General features: G+C 38.8%; 1 pseudogene; it reads right to left on the bottom strand.

Annotated features, from left to right (window-relative positions):
* Positions 1 to 7,482: 7,482 nt before the first annotated feature.
* Positions 7,483 to 9,085, bottom strand: LOC123847516 (importin subunit alpha-1-like; annotated as a pseudogene).
* Between the last annotated feature and the right edge of the window lie 11,098 nt (positions 9,086 to 20,183).

The raw sequence follows: 20,183 nt of genomic DNA on the forward strand, positions 1-20,183 counted from the left end.
GGTGGACATCTTGGCTCTTTCCATAGTTTGGCTATTGTGGACACTGGTGCTATAAACATTGGGGTGCACATACCCCTTTGGATCCCTACATTTGTATCTTTGGGGTAAATACCCAGTAGTGCAATTGCTGGTCATATGGCAGCTCTATTTTCAACTTTTTAAGGAACTTCCATACTGTTTTCCAGAGTGGCTACACCAGCTTGCATTCCCACCAACAGTATAGGAGGGTTCCCCTTTCTCCGCATCCCCGCCAACATCTGTCGTTTCCTGACTTGTTAATTTTAGCCATTCTGACTGGTGTGAGGTGGTATCTCATTGAGGTTTTGATTTGGATTTCCCTGATGCTGAGCGATATTGAGCACTTTTTCATGTGTCTGTTGGCCATTTGGATGTCTTCTTTGGAAAAATGTCTGTTCATGTCTTCTGCCCATTTCTTGATTGGATTCTTTGTTCTTTGGGTGTTGAGTTTGATAAGTTCTTTATAGATTTTGGATACTAACCCTTTTATCTGATATGTCATTTGCAAATATCTTCTCCCATTCTGTCGGTTGTCTTTGGGTTTTGTTGACTGTTTCCTTTGCTGTGCAAAAGCTTTTTATCTTGATGAAGTCCCAATAGTTTATTTTTGCCCTTGCTTCCCTTGCCTTTGGCAATGTTTCTAGGAAGAAGTTGCTGTGGCTGAGGTCGAAGAGGTTGCTGCCTGTGTTCTCCTCTAGGATTTTGATGGACTCCTGTCTCACATTGAGGTCTTTCATCCATTTTGAGTCCATTTTTGTGTGTGGTGTAAGGAAATGATCCAGTTTCATTCTTCTGCATGTGGCTGTCCAATTTTCCCAACACCATTTGTTGAAGAGACTGTCTTTTTTCCATTGGATATTTTTTCCTGCTTTGTCGAAGATTAGTTGACCAGAGTTGAGGGTCCATTTCTGGGCTCTCTATTCTGTTCCATTGATCTATGTGTCGGTTTTTGTGCCAGTACCATACTGTCTCGATGATGACAGCTTTGTAATAGAGCTTGAAGTCTGGAATAGTGATGCTGCCAGCTTTTCTTTTCTTTTTCAACATTCCTCTGGCTATTCGGGGTCTTTTCTGGTTCCACACAAATTTTAGGATTATTTGTTCCATTTCTTTGAAAAAAGTTGATGGTATTTTGATAGGGATTGCACTGAATGTGTAGATTGCTCTAGGTAGCATTGACATCTTCACAATATTTGTTCTTCTAATCCATGAGCATGGCACGTTTTTCCATTTCTTTGTGTCTTCCTCAATTTCTTTCATGAGTATTTTATAGTTTTCTGAGTACAGATTCTTTGGCTTTTTGGTTAGATTTATTCCTATGTATCTTATGGTTTTTGGTTCAATTGTAACTGGAATCAACTCCTTAATTTCTCTTTCTTCTGTCTTGTTGTTGGTGTCTATAAATACAACTGATTTCTGTGCATTGATTTTATATCCTGCCACTTTACTGAATTTCTATATGAGTTCTAGCAGTTTTGGGGTGGAGTCTTTTGGGTTTTCCACATAAAGTATCATATCATCTGCAGAGTGAGAGTTTGACTTCTTTGCCGATTCGGATGCCTTTTATTTCTTTTTGTTGTCTGATTGCTGTGGCTAGGACTTCTAGTACTATGTTGAATAGCTGTGGTGATAGTGGACATCCCTGCCGTGTTCCTGACCTTAGGGGGAAAGCTCTCAGTTTTTCCCCATTGAGAACGATATTCGCTGTGGGTTTTTCATCAATGGCTTTTATGATATTGAGGTATATACCCTCTATCCCTACACTGTGAAGAGTTTTGATCCAGAAAGGATGCTGTACTTTCTCAAATGCATTTTCTGCATCTATTGAGGTGATCATATGGTTCTTGTTCTTTCTTTTATTAATGTATTGTATCATATTGATTGATTTGCAGATGTTGAATCAACCTTGCAGCCCAGGAATAAATCCCACTTGGTCGTGGTGAAAAATCCTTTTAATGTACTATTGGTTCCTCTTGGCTAGTATTTTGGTAAGAATTTTTGCATGCATGTTCATCAAGGATATTGGTCTGTAATTCTCCTTTTTGATGGGGTCTTTGTCTGATTTTGGGATCAAGGTAGTGCTGGCCTCATAAAATGAGTTTGGAAGTTTACCTTCCATTTCTATTTTTTGGAACAGTTTCAGAAGAATAGGTATTAATTCTTCTTGAAATGTTTGGTAGAATTTCCCTGGGAAGCCATCTGGTCCTGGGATCTTGTTTGTTGGAAGATTTTTGATGACTGCTTCAATTTCCTTAGTGGTTATGGGTCTGTTCAGGTTTTCTATTTCTTCCTGATTCAGTTTTGGTAGTTTATACATCAGCTCCTAGTTTCATTGATCTGTTCTAATGTTCTTTTGGTTTCTATTTCATTGATTTCTGCTCTGATCTTTATTATTTCTCTTCTCCTGCTGGGTTTAGGCTTTATTTGTTGTTCTTTCTCCAGCTCCTTTAGGTGTAGGGTTAGGTAGTGTATTTGAGACCTTTCTTGTTTCTCGAGAAAGGCTTGTATTGCTATATACTTTCCTCTTAGGACTGCCTTGGCTGCATCCCAAAGATTTTGAACAGTTGTGTTTTCATTTTCATTTGTTTCCATGAATTTTTTAAATTCTTCTTTAATTTCCTGGTTGACCCATTCATTCTTTAGTAGGATGCTCTTTAGCCTCCATGTATTCGAGTCTTTTCTGACATTCCTCTTGTGATTGAGTTCTAGTTTCAAAGCATTGTGGTCTGAAAATAGGCAGGGAATGATCCCAATCTTTTGGTACCGGTTGAGACCTGATTTGTGACCTAGGATGTGATCTATTCTGGAGAATGTTCCATGGGCACTAGAGAAGAATGTGTATTCCGTTGCTTTGGGATGGAATGTTCTGAATATGTCTGTGAAGTCCATTTGGTTCAGTGTGTCATTTAAAGTCTTTATTTCCTTGTTGATCTTTTGCTTATATGATCTGTCCATTTCAGTGAGGAGGGTGTTAAAGTCTCCTACTAGTATTGTATTGTTGTCGATGTGTTTCTTTGATTTTGTTATTAATTGGCTTATATAATTGGCTGCTCCCATGTTAGGGGTATAGGTATTTACAAGTGTTAGATTTTCTTGTTGGATTGACCCTTTAAGTAGGATATACTGTCCTTCTTCATCTCTTATTACAGTCTTTGGTTTAAAATCTAATTTGTCTGATAGTAGGATTGCCACCCCAGCTTTCTTTTGGTATCCATTAGCATGGTAAATGGTTTTCCACCCCCTCACTTTCAATCTGGGGGTGTCTTTGGGTTTAAAATGAGTCTCTTGCAGACAGCATATTGATGGGTCTTGTTTTTTTATCCAATCTGATAGCCTGTGTCTTTTGATTGGGGCATTTAGCCCATTTACATTCAGGGTAGCTATTGAAAGATATGAATTTAGTACCATTGTATTGCCTGTAAGGTGACTGTTACTGTATATTGTCTGTGTTCCTTTCTGGTCTATGTGACTTTTAGGCTCTGTCTTTGCTTAGAGGACCCTTTTCAATAATTCTTGTAGGGCTGGTCTTGTGTTTGCAAATTCCTTTAGTTTTTGTTTGTCCTGGAAGCTTTTTATCTCTCCTTTTATTTTCAATGACAACCTAGCTGGATATAGTATTCTTGGCTGCATTTTTTCTTGTTTAGTTCTCTGAATATATCATGCCAGTCCTTTCTGGCCTGCCAGATCTCTGTGGATAGGTCTGCTGCCAATCTAATGTTTCTACCATTGTAGGTTACAGATCTCTTGTCCTGAGCTGCTTTCAGGATTTTTTCTTTGTCTCTGAGACTCGTAAGTTTTACCATTAGATGTCGGGGTGTTGACCTATTTTTACTGATTTTGAGAGGGATTCTCTGTGCCTCCCAGATTTTGATGCCTGCTTCCTTCCCCAAATTAGGGAAGTTCTCTGCTATAATTTGCTCCAATGTACCTTCGGCTCCTGTCTGTCTTTCCTCTTCTTCTCCTGGGATCCCCATTATTCGTCTTATGGTATCGCTTATCTCTTGAATTCTGCCCTGTGATCCAGTAGTTGTTTATCTCTCTTTTTCTCAGCTTCTTTATTTTCCATCATTTGGTCTTCTATATCACTAATTCTCTCTTCTGCCTCATTTATCCTAGCAGTTAGAGCCTCCATTTTTGATCGCACCTCTTTAATAGCCTTTTTGATTTCAAATTCGTTAGATTTTAGTTCATTTCTCCAGAAAAGGTTTCTCTAATAATTTCCATGTTTTTTTCAAGCCCAGCTAGTATGTTTAAAATCATCATTCTGAACTCTAGGTCCAACATCGTACTAATGTCCATATTGAGTAGGTCCCTGGCAGTCGGTACTGCCTCTTGTTCTTTTTGTTGAGGTGATTTTTTTCCATCTTGTCATTTTGTCCAGAGGAGAATAGATGAGTGAGAGAACAAAATGCTAACAGGGTAACAACATCCCCAGAAAATATACTCTAAACAAATCAGAAAACACCTGAAACCAGGGGAAAAGAAAGGAAAAGAAAGAAAAAAGATAAAGAAAAAGAAAAGAAAAAGATTAAAAAAAAACAGAATATGATCAAATATGATCAGGCTGGTGCAGAGATCAGTGCGACACACTAGATTTTGGGTTTATTTTGGTCTGTTAGAAGAAACTGCCTCCCAAAATTTTAAAGAAAGAAAAACTCAGGGCGCCTGGGTGGCTCAGTTGGTTAAGCGACTGCCTTTGGCTCAGGTCATGATCCTGGAGTCCCTGGATCGAGTCCCACATCGGGCTCCCTGCTCGGCGGGGAGTCTGCTTCTCCCTCTGACCCTCCCCACTCTCATGTGATCTCTCTCATTCTGTCTCTCTCAAATAAATAAATAAAATCTTAAAAAAAAAAGAAGAACTTATATATGTACAAAAATAAGGGTAAATACGATGAAGGGATAGAATATGACTGTAAAGATGAAAATTATAAAAGATTTTATAAAAGGAATTGATAAAATAAGAAGTTGGTTGAAAAAAGAAAGAAGAGAAATTTAAAAAAAAGGTGGGGGAGAGAATGTGATCAGGCAGGAGACTAGAACAAAGCCATACACTAGAGATTTAGGGTATATTTTGGTCATTAGAAGAAACTGTATCCCAAAATTTTAAAGAGAGAACAACTTATATATATACCAAAAATAAGTTTAACTACAATGAAGGGATAGAATATGACTCTTCCAGAATGTGGTCGCTTTTCTCTCCAGAGAGGTGCTGTTATTCTTTTCTTCAATCTCCTGTTGAGTTCCTAGATGTTCAGAATGGTTTGATCCCTATCTAGCTGAATTCCTGGGACCAAACAAAATTTAGGTCTCCTACTCCTTCACCATCTTCTTCTTCCTCCTTATTTATATATTTTTAACATTTGCCTTAAAAAGAAACATTGGTCTATAACTCTAAAATTCTGAAATCAGCAAAATCAAACTTCCACTGCTTCAAAACGTTTCCCTCAACAAGGGCTGGCAGCAGTGCCATGGTGACAGTACAGGAAACAGGGCAGTGGGCTGTAAGACAGGAATCTTGGGCATTAAGGAACTCTTGACCTTGAACAAGTCACTTCACTTCTCTAGGTGGGAAAAAAACTAGCTTATTAGATGGGATGCCTAAGGCACTGAAACATATCAATTGCTATTTTCTTCTGACTTTAAGGTTGAACAGTCTGAGTACAGTTAAGCCACTTGTCCCCAGTCAAATACTGAGTCAGTAGGCTAGGAATGTCTTGCACACCCCATGACTCCCTAGGCTGGGTCTCTCTCTCTCCCTCTCTCCTCTAGTGCTTTCCAGAATTTGGCAGTAAATCTGGCTGCGTCTAATGAAAGGGCTTCCACTGTCAGCGCCACCTGTAGATAAGCATCTTTGACTCTGGAGCTCCTACCAGGGATCTCTCACATTGTAGTAGGCTTACCCCATGGCATCTCTGAAGCACAGTCTACAAATAAGCACAGGACATAAGGAATAATCCCTTGCAATGAACAAATATCTTCTCAAACCCTGAACATGCTCAGAGGAGCATTATTGGGATTAGTGGATTAAATGCATTAGTCTAAATGATCTCACTCATTTTGCATTGTATAATAAGTGCAAACCTCAGAGTAATGGGAATGTTCCTTTGCAAAGCCAGCTATAGCTTTCTACAGGAAAGTTTAGAGATAAGAGAAGATTCTGCAACATAAAAGACATTTACACCTTTTGGGGTGCCTCTAACACTGTGTAAGAGAGAGTAAGCAAGTGTTTGAGGTACTCAGATCTTAAGTGGTTGCCATCTAGGATTATGACAACCCTCTATTTTATTGGTTGAGTGAACACCCAGCTTACTAGGTTCTCATGAGATACTCAGTCAGGATAGCACTGGCCAAACCATAGGGATCCTGAGAAGATAGTTTTGGTGTGTCAGACCCTGCCTGCCTCTGGCCTCTCTCTCCCTCCTTTCCACACTTTCAAGGACCAACTGACCCCCTGACAGGCTCAGTCCTACCTCCTCAAGAGTTATCTTTTTAACCAAAACAGATTATCACAGTGACCCACTTCACATTGGTCTGGTCCTGGCCTTGTCTTTTCTAGCCAAACAATGGGTTTTGACCTTGAGTATTGGACTTGAAATCTCTTCTTTCTTTCAGCACCTTCTGTCTTGCTCCTGCCGGTCTCTGGGTATGGGTAGAGGAGTCAGAGATGCTAAGTTCTGGCCTTTGCTTTGTGTTTATTAGTGGAATTACTTCAAGCAGATTTGTTCTTACAAGTCTTGGTTGCTCACCTATAAAATGGGGATAATCATGAAACCTATCTCAGAGGTCAGTATGAAGATTAAATAAGGTACAGTATGTAGAGCACTTAGCACAGAGTCCATAAAAACTACTCAATAACTTTAAGCAATTAGTACTAATATCAATAAATATATACAAAAGTACAGTGATTCTGTTTACATATAAGGGTCTTTTCCCCCAAACTGGATTATAGGTTTTTTTAAAGTGAAGGGTTATGTTGGAAAGGGTTTTCCAATCTCCTTCAGAACTAAGCCAAATGTAGTAAGAATGAATAGAGTTCTTGATTGACTTGAAACCAGAGCAAGGTAAAAAATAATACCTTATTACTAGGACTCTTCAATCTTGTACATGCATGCTGAGAAAATAAAGGATAAATCGATTTTTAGAAAGCAGGAATTGCAAGCCCACACAATGCAGAATACTGTTACCTACATCCTCTTTCTCTCTCTCTCTTTTTTTAAGAGTGGAATTTAATCTTTATTTACAGGACACTGCAAGAGAGGAGATTCCACATAGAAATAAGAAACCCACTGAGAGGAGGAGCTTCATACAGGTTGTACAGTTTGGAACTGGTCAAGTAGAGTTTCGTTGTAAAAAGTGCTACAACAACAAAACACATTTAAAAAGAGTTCTTAGTAGAAAAACAGTAAGACAAACTTCTACCAAACAGAGTACCCAACAAAGAACTTTCTGCCTCATCTATACAATCTAAAAGTTAAAAGTCCCAGGAGTGCCGTCCTGAACTTGGAATGTATAGCCTTCAGAGGTAGTTTCTGGCACAACATTCTGATATTCCTCTTCCTCTACAGAGAAATACTTCTCAATCAAGTTTAATGAAGCTTTGTACACAGACTCATTTTCATGGTTTTGTAGGGCTTCAATTTTGTCCAAACCTCCACATTCTTCAATCATTACACTAAGTTTCTCAGTTTCACCTAGTTTCTCAGCAGCCTGAAAGATGTTTGAAATGGCATCCAGAATAACCAGAATAATTTTGGGTCTTTTGCAGTTAAGAGGTAAATCAATGGTTCTATTATGCCACAATGAACGAGGTATACACTCTGTTCAACTGTCCCACCACTTGTATAGTTGGTCACAGCCCACACAGCTTCCTTTTGTGTCTTAAAATCTGCCTTAGAGAGAACATCAACAAGGAATGGGACTAATCCATGATTCACAACTTGCTGTATCTGGTCCTGGCGACCAGCTGTGATGTTTGACATTGTCCACGTAGCTTCTTCTGAATATTAGTTTTGGGGTTCATTAGGAGGCTGGGAAAAACAGCAAGTGCTCCTGCAGGTATTACAACCTGAGTCTGTTCATCTGTCCCAGTAACAATATTTCCTATGGCTCTTAGCGCAGGAGTCACAATGGGCAATTCAGTAGCTCCTAGAAGCTTCACAAGCTGGAGCACAACTCCTGTTTTCACAACCATTTCAATCTGTTCATTTGGACCATCAGTAAAGTAAGAAATGGCCCAGCAGGTATCTGCCAATACTTCTGGATCATCATGATGCAGGAGACGAACTAAGGTAGGAAGAATCTGCTCAACAGCATGTAATGGGGGTGCAGGATTCTTGTTGCGACAAAGGTTTGAAAGTGTCCAAGTAAGGTTATGTAAGTAACCACATGCTAAAGATGACATATCAGGAACTGCAAGGAGAGCCAATAGTGGGTCAACTGCACCATACTTGATAACCAAGTCTCGAAAAACTGAACCATCACCTGCAATGTTTCCTAGAGCACATACAGCTTGTTCACTGATGTGGGCCTGGGAAGATGCCAACAGAGAAATGAATGCTGGGATAGCACCTCCATCTACCACAGCCTTGGTCTGTTCTGACGTCCCAGGAGCAATGTTAGTGAGAGCCCAAGAAGATTCAAACTGAATGGGACTACAATCAGTTCTGCCCAAGAAGGACACAAATTTTGGAATCAAGCCAGCCCGGATTATGTTGTCTATGGGGGGCTGTTTCTTCCTAGAAAGCAGTTTCCTAGCAGCTTGAGTAGCCTGGAGCCGGCTTTCCAAATTGTTGCTATTTATGCCTTTGACAATGTCATCAACAGACCAATTTAGTGCCTTGGTTGTTGCGGTTTTCCTGTAGTGGAGAGGTAGCATCATCAGGAAACGAGCTTACGTTTCTCCTTTTCAGCATCTGGTCATCCTTCTTAGCTTTCCTCAGCTCCACATTAACTTCTATTTGGCGCCGCCTCATTTCTGTACTGTCTTTCCCCTTGTTCTTGAATCTGTTAAGGCGGGCAGCTGGTGAATTAGCATTCTCGTTGGTGGACATGGTTATGACACAAAGGGAGAAAGACAGCCGGTTCAGGCTTCCACAGGAGGCAGTCCGGGGCGTGCAGGCTGCAGGACAGCTGCCCTCAAAACATCCACCACGAATCACCCCAAAGATGGTGTTACCTACATCCTCTCTTGATCCCAGGGCATGCCAACTACCAAGGATAGAGCTAGGTCTTCAGCTGGTCCTCAGTCACTAAACACTCTGTAGGACCCTGCACTGAAATTGCATGCAAGCTGTCAGATAGAACATTCAGAAAGAATTGCTTAGTTTATACACAAAGTATTCTTCAAACTGGTGTAAATAAAACAATCTTGCTCATCATTGTTGACTCCTAATTATTAATTAGACTATCTAGCAATTGTAAGACCCCAACAGGCATAGCTTTTCTCTGTCAGATACTCACAAGAAAACAGCTGTCAGGGTGTAACCCTGATGAGAAAAAAAGGGGGGGGATAAAAATGGATATAAAGGCGCAGTGAGAGCAGCACACTCAACCACCACTGGTTAAAAGACAACTCTTTGGGTGTTTACGTGTATGGAAAGTTTTTTGTTTCAGTACAACGTAGTTAATTAACACAGATTTATGAAATCCTTTCTTTCATCGATGAGCTATGGCAGACTTGAGATACACGGATTATATTTCAGAGTCCTGAAATTCAAAAGGCAGGAAAAAGTCCCAGGAATAGATTCTCAACAATAATCACAATTTTTACTGGTTTAGAGATTTATCCTGCCATTTTTCTTCGATCGCCTTTAGGCATCCAAGTATGTATTTCCTTCTAGCCTTTTAACTAAAATCATCTTCACAATCTACATCAGTTGTCTTGGAATGTAGCCAGAGAAAGGAAAGGTAAAACTATGATGCATATACTAAATATTATTGGTAATTTGGGGAGCTTGAATATGTTGTTAGCCTCAAAGATGACCATCATTATTACATTGAAATTTTGCTCATGATATTTAAGGGACAACCCTGTAAATTCTATGGGAAGAAATATTTTGCTTGCTTGTGTTTTATTGCATGGATAAAACAACACTATCTTCACTCATCATGGGCTTTACTGTTAACTATAAAAAGTGAAGACTGGATTTTTTCCCATGATTTTCTTTATTTCAACTATTTGTTCCAATATTTCTCAGGTATTTGTATTTATCTCTAACCCCCTTTTATGGTAATTTTACACTGCATTTGTTGCAAGGAACACTGTAGGTTCCAGAATCAGGTAAAAGACTTAACTTCTTTTTAAAAAACAAAAGTTCTTGCACTGAAAATCAAAAGTTGAACAGGGATTAAATCAGTGCCTGTTTTGGAATATCAGAAATGATTGCCTGAAAGATGAGCTTTACAAACGTAGTTTTTTTAAAGCTGATGTGTTTTGTGGTATCAAAAAGTATTGGATGTAAGCACGTTCAGGCAATGTTTATTGACATGAAGGAAGCAAAGCCTGGGACACTCAGCTTGCTGGTTAGCCAGCTGGTAGGAGATGAAATATGTACTTCCCAGGAGGCTTCCAGATCATCTTGTATGTGTTTCTATATCTGCAATTGTGTTCATCCAAATTGTACTTCCCTTAGAGGCTAGATAGTATTTTTCATGCCACCTTATCTCTATCCTGCCCCATGTTCCCTTCTAACCCAATCCTCTCACTGCAAGATGGAGCTCTAGGTGACCAGGACCAGCTTGGGATACTTAGATGTCATTAAGTTAGTCTGGAAGGAATGCTACTCAATAGAGTAGCATGCCTGGTTCCTAGCCTCACCCCTTACACACTGTTCTCCCTTGGCCATTCCTCCCTCTGATTGGTGTATTAGCCAACATTTCTTCATAGGGAAGGCAAATCGATTAAAAGCCTGTACATACAGGGGATTTCCTCTTTTCTCCCCTACCTAAACAATCCAATGTAGCAATTCTGGATATTGTGTTAGCATATTTTCACAGGACCCAACATTCAGGGTGGTGGGAGTTTTGAATGGCAAAAAAAAAAAAAAAAAAAAAAAACAACCCAGGGCTGCATATCTAAGCCATGTCCTCTAATCTAGCTATTACATAAAGTTGGTGTTTTCATCTCTTTCAAATATTCAGAACTTAGGCAATTGATATTTGCTCTTTCAAAAATCAGAATTTAGGCAATTGATCAGAACTCAGACAGGGAAAAGGGGTATCTTTTACTGTGCATCCTCAAATCCCAACAATTATTTGAGCAACTATAGTCCAAATTTTCAAATTAGCCCACTCATTTACTTAGCTTAAAGATTTTCTCAAATAATGGAGTATTGAAGTAAATCTCAGGTCGATGTGGCTCAGTCTTCAGTAAGAATCTGAAAAGTGTTTCCTTTTGCTTTCCTACAATTTTTATAGGGGACTTTTTAGTAGCTGTAAAATAGTTGCAGTTTATAACACCTTATGATTATTTTGTCAGAATTAAGTCCTTTAAAACTGTCTCCAATTTTCTACAATATAAAATTTCTCAGAGAACTTCTAGAATTTGAACTATTTATAGATTGCCAACATGTGTCTGCAATTAAATTCTTATAAATGATGGAGTTTACTCAATACTCAGTGAAGTTGGTTTCCGGCAACCATGGTATAAGCAATGGTTTGTGAAGTAAACGTCCTAGAGTCAGAACATGTGGGCCCTTAACACAGGAGCTTAGATATATCACCGAGCTTTTCATCTCACCCGGACCTTGAGAAAAATAACATGTATCTTACCTACCTCATGAGACTGCCACAAAGGCCAGATGATGTGAAAATTTGAGGAAAATAAACTGTTGTGCAATTCTCTTCACTGGACTAGTCCTTCAAGTGCCATTCAATACAGCTGATCCCTCATGGCACTCATCTTCTGGTTTTCCTCTGCCATTTGGACCTCTTCTTTAACATTTCCTGAACTGGCTCAGCTGGTCCTTTTCTCCCAGACCAGACTGGGTTTCCCAGAAAGGAGATACAAGCTTGCAGGCAGATAATTCATTTGGGCAGCGATCCCAGGAAGCAAGATTGAGAGACAGGAGAGGACAATAGATAAAGAAGGAGGACCAATTCAAAAGTGAGTTGTCTACCACTTTGGGAAATTAGTCGGAAATCCTACAGGAACTTTTGAGGAGCCTCATGAAATGCATCTCAGAACTGTCTACTTGGGGACAAGAAGGGGAAGCATTTGTCTATTATCTCTTGATCTCCCATCGGAGGGACTTCCAGAATACACTTGGAACTGTTGACTTCCCAAGTGAACTTGCGTGAGTACTGAAGGATTCCTGAGAGACTCCTTCGGCAGCACAGCAGAGACACTCCAGTGTGGGCTGATGAGAGGCCTTATCCGTTTGTACCCATGGAAGGATTATGGAAGAGCACATGGAACCAGTCCACCATGACAGTGGCCAGAATAAGAGGGAGGTCAAATGGACTAAAGTGGTACAAAAGAGGTGCAAATATACAGACATCTGAATATTGGGGTTCCTGGAATCTATACTCTTTTAATAAGTCTTATTCTTCCTAGGTGATCACATCTATTCTTATGGTAATAATTATCATCTATAAGCTTATTATTCCCACGCATATCATTCACTCAGATGGCATTTCTGAATTCCGTATTCATTTATTCTGTTCTCTACATAGCATTAACTATAGACTATTTCAAGGCATACACAGTTCCACATGTGTAAAACTAACTCTTCATCTTTCCCTACAAATCTATTCCTTTCCTGGTCTTTAGCAGCTTAGTAAATAGTAGCACCCATTACTTAAACAAATTCATTATTTACCTTTTTCTGTGTAACCAATTACCACAAAATTTAGTGGTTTAGAAAAACAATTTGTTATCTCACGGTTTCTGTTGGTAAGGAGTATAGAAGTGGCTCAACTAGCTGGTTCTGGGTCTGTCATGAAACTACAGTTAAGATATTGGCTGGGGCTACAGTCATTTGAAGATTCTACTAGACCGGGAAGACTTCCTCCTGAGCTGTTCCCCTCACATGGGTTTTAGCAAGAAGCCTTAATCCCTTGATGGCTATTGGCAAGAAGCCTCAGTTTCTTGCTACATGGGCCTCTTCATGGGGCTGCTTCCACTAAATCAGGCGATCTGAGAAAAGGCAGAAGCTACAATGTCTTTTACGACCTTGCCTTGGAAGCCACATGCCATCATTTCTGCTTTATTCTACTGATCACACAGACCGACCCTTACAACGTGGGAGGGAATCCCACAAGAGTGTGGATACCAGGAGGTAGGGAAAATCACTGGCCATCATGGAGGCTGCCTCCCACTGCAAGCAATCTCAGGGTAATCTTTGATCTTCTTTCTTCCAAGATTCATTGTCTCATCAAATCCTGTTGATTTACCCCAAAATATATTTCAAATAATTTGACCTCACCCTATCTTCACTGCCATGTCTCCAATCAAGGTACCCTAATATCTTGCTTGGACTGAAGTCTTCTTGCTGGCTTTCTTGTCTTTACTCAAGCTTCTTTCTAATCCATTTTTCAGGATAGCCAGTGTGAGTTTTTTGAAAACATATCACATGATGTCACTCTCGCTATTCTCCAATAATGCCATGCCCCTCTTAGAATAAAATTCAAACCTCTTATCAATGCCTGCAGGGCCCTTCTGGTTCTGACTCCTGCCCCTCTCTTTGACCTCATGTCTCACTGCTCTCCTCTAAGTCTTTACGGTACACATCCCTATCTCCCCCTCCCCAGCTACCATTGCACCCACTGTCTTTCTCTGACTACCTTTGACTCATCTTCAATGATTGGATTAAGGGTTAGGCGATTTCCTAGATCCCCACTTATGTCCCATCCTTTTATCCTTGAGCCCCACCCCTGTTTATGACACTTACTGATATTTATCATTAGGAGTGTTGCTGTGCATTTATCTGGCATCTGTCTCAGTGGGGAAGGACCATGTCTGTTTTGCTCACACATGTCTATCCACTGATGTGCACAATACTTAGTACAGCATAGTTATTAATTAAACATTATACCCAAGAAAGTCTTTCTGTTGTCATAGTTTAAACAAAAAACGGTCCTGTCTCTCTATGTCAAAATTTCCCACAAGTTATGAATGACTGTTTATCATAGAATAAAAAATAATTCTACTAAAGGAAATAAAATATGGGTCATTGTCCTCATTGCTATAAACTTAATGGAATGAGATACAAGCAACCAGAAAGATAACAAACACAGAGAGAAACAAACAAAAAGTTATTTCAAATGAGGCCATTGAGCTCACAAAGTATGTTGTTATAAGTGAAAATGCCAACATAGAGTTGCAATACAGTCAAGGAGTTCAAGTCAAACTGAAAAACAAATGTCTTTACACGTACTGCTTTGCTTTCTAGATCATTAATCTCCTGACAGTGACAAAACATAAAGATAAAGCCAACATCCTTGAAAAGTTCATTGTTCCTATGCTGCCCCCTGAGCATGATTAATCAAATGCAATCTTTTTTATACAAAACAATCATTTTTTTCATTTTTAATGGTATCAAGCTGAAGCTTATTATACACAGAAAAACTGAAGTGTTCACACATGATCTACACACGATAGGCCACTATTGCAGATGAGAGCCTTTCAAACCTTTACCAAGGTAATTTGCAACCGTTCCTTTCCCAGTTTCTTGAAATTATGTTTGAAACTTTTTTTGAAATGCTCTCCTGTCCTCTAGCATCATTATTTATCTTTCAGGCACAAGCACTGGTGTTTGGCATTATATAACTCTTACTCCTTTTTTTTTTTTTTTTTTTCAGGAAAATCAGAAGAAAAAGCCTTTCTTTTCTTTAAAATTCAATTGTTATACAATGCTTATTGGTAGCAATCAATGGCATTGAAATGTTTTCCCCTCTCTCTTTTTCTATCTGCTCCCTCATCTCTTCACCCCTAGTTCCCCTCTCTAACCACATACACATCAACCTGGGACACTGAAATAAATTTAATTACCATTTTTCAGGTACGTCCCTGTCCAAATTGCTACGTCTATCAACATTTAACAAACCTAGCTGATGAAGGGTGGAAAGGAACTGCCTTAAACCTATGAAGGGCCGTTTCTAACGGTTTCATAGATATATAATCAAAAGGGATTTCTCTTTCAATTGCTGAAGTGAAAACTAAAGCCTCTTTGAGACTATGAACTTTCGGTGTTCCCTTTATGATTTCTCTTAGCTTAAAGAAGTAAACTTTTAAAAATTACCTTTCCATGGTCAGTTGAGACCTAACTCCTTGGAATGAACATATAATTTCTTAGAAGGTGATGAAAGAAACAGTAAAAAGAAAATGAATTTCAGCACTTGGTCATATAAAACATCTCTGGAAGCTCTCATTACATCTGCAAAGTTGATCTGGCCTAATGAGCACTTAAATGTTTCTTTAAGTAAAGGGAAATATATTTTTTAAAAACCCTATATGTCATTTAAATTGAGTTACAGATACCTTCTAGCAACAGGTTGGTGTTCCAAGATGATTTTTTTCATGCATTTCAGAATTATTGATAGAATGAGACCTTAAACATTATGAAAGGGGACTTGTTGATAGAATACACATGTTACTATGGTGATATTTTTGGATCAGACTGTTTGCCAGGAACATGGTGTAATTCTGGCTAATTTCAGTTCAAATTAAATGCTGTTGTGACACAACAGAAATGTCTCTAGGTCACATCAGTGTGATTTGCATTAGGAAATTAGATTATTCTGTATTGGAAACATCAGCTACGAGGCATGACCACACAGCTTCATAAATCTTTCTGATGTAGAAATGGAAAATGTGCTCTTGTAATGTAATCATTATTAATAAGTGTTCTACATGCTCAGGATACTAGCTCACAACTAGAAAACAACTCAGATCTTCACCCTTCTAGCTGCTACTCCAACAAGTCCCTATCAGAGTTCCAATTAGCTGACTGAGGTGTGAGGCCCTCACAAAGAGCAAGCGGGGATGGATTCTGAGTCATGGCTTTCCGGGAGCACGTGTGGCACATGAGGCAAGATTTCGTGTACATCTTAACTCCTATTTCATAGGAGACTTTATGCTCAATGCTGCAAGACCCTGCTCAATGCGATGTCTTTGTGTAGACTTGCAAAAGGCATTGGGGAGATGGGTTTATTGTTTCTGTACTGTGAAGTGATGAAAGTAGCTGGTCCCATTACTAGGTGACACTTAGTGTCTGTGGGGACCTCAGAGCTAATCCAAATGTACATTTACCTGATGCCAATAGATGTTCAGGTGTTAAGAAAGAGGTAAACTATGATAATTTATGCTTATCTTTTGAACATGGGCCTGTAAGGTGTCCTGTGTATTTCTCAAGTAGAGGCTAAACCCGTACTTCCCAATCCTCTGTGGATAGAACATAGAGAATGATAATATTTGTTCTGCACATTGGGATGGGCAGATAGGTTTGTTTGAGGCTGCGTCTGACCTACTGAGGGCCCTAGGTCCAGCCCACGGCCGGGAGCACAGGGGGTCATCAGTAGTCTGGAACATCTATGACCTCTGGCACTCACCATGCCAGAGCTGAAGAATGTAAGACTTTCGCTAAAAAAAAAAAAAAAAATCTGTTTTTCTATATTTCTCACAGATGCCTGCAGGCATTTCCTCTAAATCCAATCGAATTCACCTGTATAAGTTGCACAGCCCAAGTTTAAGTTTCACGGCATCCAATGTCATGAAAGTAATGTGATAAATTTATTTAGATATTTAACTTTTTTTTTTTTAGCTCCCACAAACTATGGCTCCACGTTAAGCATTTCAAGGTGCTCTGTCTTTCTTTAATTAACCACCACAACAGCCAAACAAATAATAACAGAAACACATCTTCTAATTTAGTTTATTATCAACTATAATCTCTCATCTTTTGATTATAATCTCTCATCTCATACTCCTGGAACAATTTCCCACAGGCTAAGAAGCATTCAAAACATTCTTAAGAGTCTAAATTTGGGAAATATATTAAGTTCTCCTTAAAAACAAGGTAAACCGTCAGTTTGAAATTGGACCCCCAAACTCTGATACCTTCAATATGCAAACAACTGACTTTATTTTTCTGAGTAAAATGAAACCTTTAGTGAACATAATTCTTTCTTTATCCAGAAGTTTGATAGGCTTCATATCTCCAGGAATGAAAGGTACTCTGCTCGACCTTATTTTCTGTGATACACACATATCACACACTCTCTCTCTCTCTCTCTCACACACACTTTGACTCTGTTCAGTTTCTGCACATTTGTGTGTATATATGTGTGTATACACATGCTTATATGTATATATCCCTAATGGAAAATATTCTGTAAACAGAATTTGTGGCAGCAAGAACTCGATAGCTTTCACGATTAGGTTTTACAAACTGTACTTTATTTCATTTCAAATATTCTTTCTTCCCTTTATTATCTGTCTCCACAGATTCAAATGAGATTTAGCATTTTATTTTATTTAGCAGAGTGAATTCCATTGGTTTCAACTCCTGAATAATGTTGAAACCAGTCTGTAAAAACAGCTTTATACAAAACTAAAAAAAAAAAAGTCCCCATTTTTCAAAGTTTTATAGACTGCTTCATTTCTTTTTTCCCAAAATACTTTTATCTATGACAGCCTCAACCAGGAAGTCAAAAACTCACTACAGTGTCACAGGACTAAGAAATTATAGTTGGGACATGTTAGGGCTAAAAAAGAAATCTTGGAGGTTAACTTGTTTAACCCCATAATTTAAAAATAAACCTCAGAGATTAACATATTTTAACCTCATAATTTTAAAAAGGAGGAAACTAACATGGAAAGATTAAATGATCTTCCCTCTCAGCTACTTAGTGTAGAACTAAGGCAGGAACTCAGGTCTTCTGCTTCCCAACTTAGTGTTTCTGCCAGGGTACATGCTATTTCTCATTACTTGAAACAAAAAGGATTAAATGAGATGAAAAGACTTGGGATAATTACAATTTAGTCTTTCATTTATGTATCTTTTCTAAATATTCTTTTGGAGAGAAAGATACTAGCAATGTTTTTGTGTTTGTTCACCTGAGTAATACATGGTATTTTGGAGAATACATTTATTGCCAAATACACAGAAATTATTGAATATTAAGAGTTGGTTAGTTTGACTTGTGTATGACAGAGAATTCGTATATTGAGAAAGCTATGGGAGTTCTAGTTGACCTGTTAAAAAATCCTCACACATTAAATATAGTTTTAAGCTCTTTTTGAAATTCCCTTTTATATTCCCGAGTCTGTTAATTCTTAGATCTGCTTCCTCTTCACACTTTTGCTGTATATGTTTCTCATCCGGTCTCCTAAAGGTGAGACCCCAGGAGACCTCCACGGTTTCCTCACTTACACTCATGTTGTAGGAGACCGCCCTTATGTCCTATGTGATAATTATGTGCATAAGCATCACTTCCGTTTGCCTCTCCTTTCCCCTCCGACAGAGGAATTGTCAATGACTCATGTTCTTCAGGGTGAATGCCAATGCCTGAGTCTGGCTTTCATTGCCCATCAGCAATTGGTTTCACCTAATGTATTGAAATTTATCTCCCACTTCTCCTGATATTAAATTTCCTCCTTCAGCTGGGCAGTCCCTCACCGTTCTTCAGAGTAAGTTTGCTTATTTCTATCTCCTTGTCGTTACACTTGAGTTTCTGCTCAATGGAGAAGCATACCCCCCTCTTCCCTCTAGAGACAAAGCCAAAACATTCCCAGATTGCATAGCCTCCATGAAGCTTTTCCAGATGAACTTTAACTGAAATGCTCCCCCCATTAAAAATTCCAACAGCATTTATCTTACCAATGGAATTAAATCTATTCTAGAATATATTTCTATTCATCTCAACTAGAACATTTCTATCGTTCCCCCTTCCCCTAATAGTACACAATTAATTGGTTGCCATAACAATAATAGACAACCATATATTAAAAACTTAAATTCATTTACATTATTCTTATATTCATTATTTTAATTGAACCTCACAACACCTCTATGAGATTGACAGGGAAATTATTATTATTGCACTTATTAATAAGGAAAAGGAAGATCAGGTAGGTGGAATTACTAATAAATGGAAATAGTACTCAATTTTGCCAAATGTAACATTAAAAACAAGTCTACTATCTACTATTTTCTACATTTCTTAGATGAAACAACATTTTGCTGTCTGGGAGTTAAGATGCTGGCAATCAGGGAAAATTTAGCTTTTTGCAAAACTATTTTCTTACATTTCTTTCCTTTCACTTTTCTTGCATCTTGGGGGGTATAAATCTACTGGTTGTTGCCCTGACCACCAGTGTGGAGTAAATAGGAATTATTATAGAGTACTCAGAGAAATGTTGTTACATGACATCATTACTTTATAACAAGGAGCTGAAAACTGTCTGAAGCTGACTCAGGCCCAACTGAAAGTATGTAAAGATTATTTAGAAAACTCATAATTGGCAAATTAATTTTTGAGAAGCCATTTTTGTAAAATGGCTTTTTCTTTACTCAGCTTTCACTATATATATTTTTTCTTTTTCTTTTTCTTTTTTATTTTTTTAAAGATTTTATTTATTTATTTGACAGAGAGAGACATAGCGAGAGAGGGGACACAAGCAGGGGGAGTGGGAGAGGGAGAAGCAGGCTTCCCGCTGAGCAGGGAGCCCGATGTGGGGCTCGATCCCAGGACCCTGGGATCATGACCTGAGCCGAAGGCGGACACTTAATGACTGAGCCACCCAGGCACCCCTATATTTTTCTTTTTTAAACTATAGTTTTTATCAGCTCCCTAAAGCTATGGAAATCAGGCACATTCCAACACCACACAAAGGAAACCGAAATAAGCAGATGACACATTTAGGGCTGTGGGCCTTTCATTTACTTGAAACTTCAAGGCACAGAGCTATGTCAGGCCAACTCTGCATTAGCCATTGGCTTCGCCAGGCCTGCCAGTGGCTTGACCCATTCAGTATCCACTAAATCACACATGCACAATAACGCAGGGGAAATAGCACTGAACTGGGAGCTGGGGACCAGATTCTACAGCTGGTTTTGTCCCTTCTCCACTGTGTGTCCTAGAGTAAAAAGTTGGAAGATAAGAGTAGGTAATTTCTATCCCCTTGGCTCTAAAATTCCTTGGATTTTATGATTAGAGTTTTGCCA

The sequence above is a fragment of the Mirounga angustirostris genome, unplaced genomic scaffold (genome assembly GCF_029215605.1).
Source record: "Mirounga angustirostris isolate CCGP_5_RB_7025 unplaced genomic scaffold, mMirAng1.0.hap1 SCAF_2, whole genome shotgun sequence".
NCBI classification, from domain to species: domain Eukaryota; kingdom Metazoa; phylum Chordata; class Mammalia; order Carnivora; family Phocidae; genus Mirounga; species Mirounga angustirostris.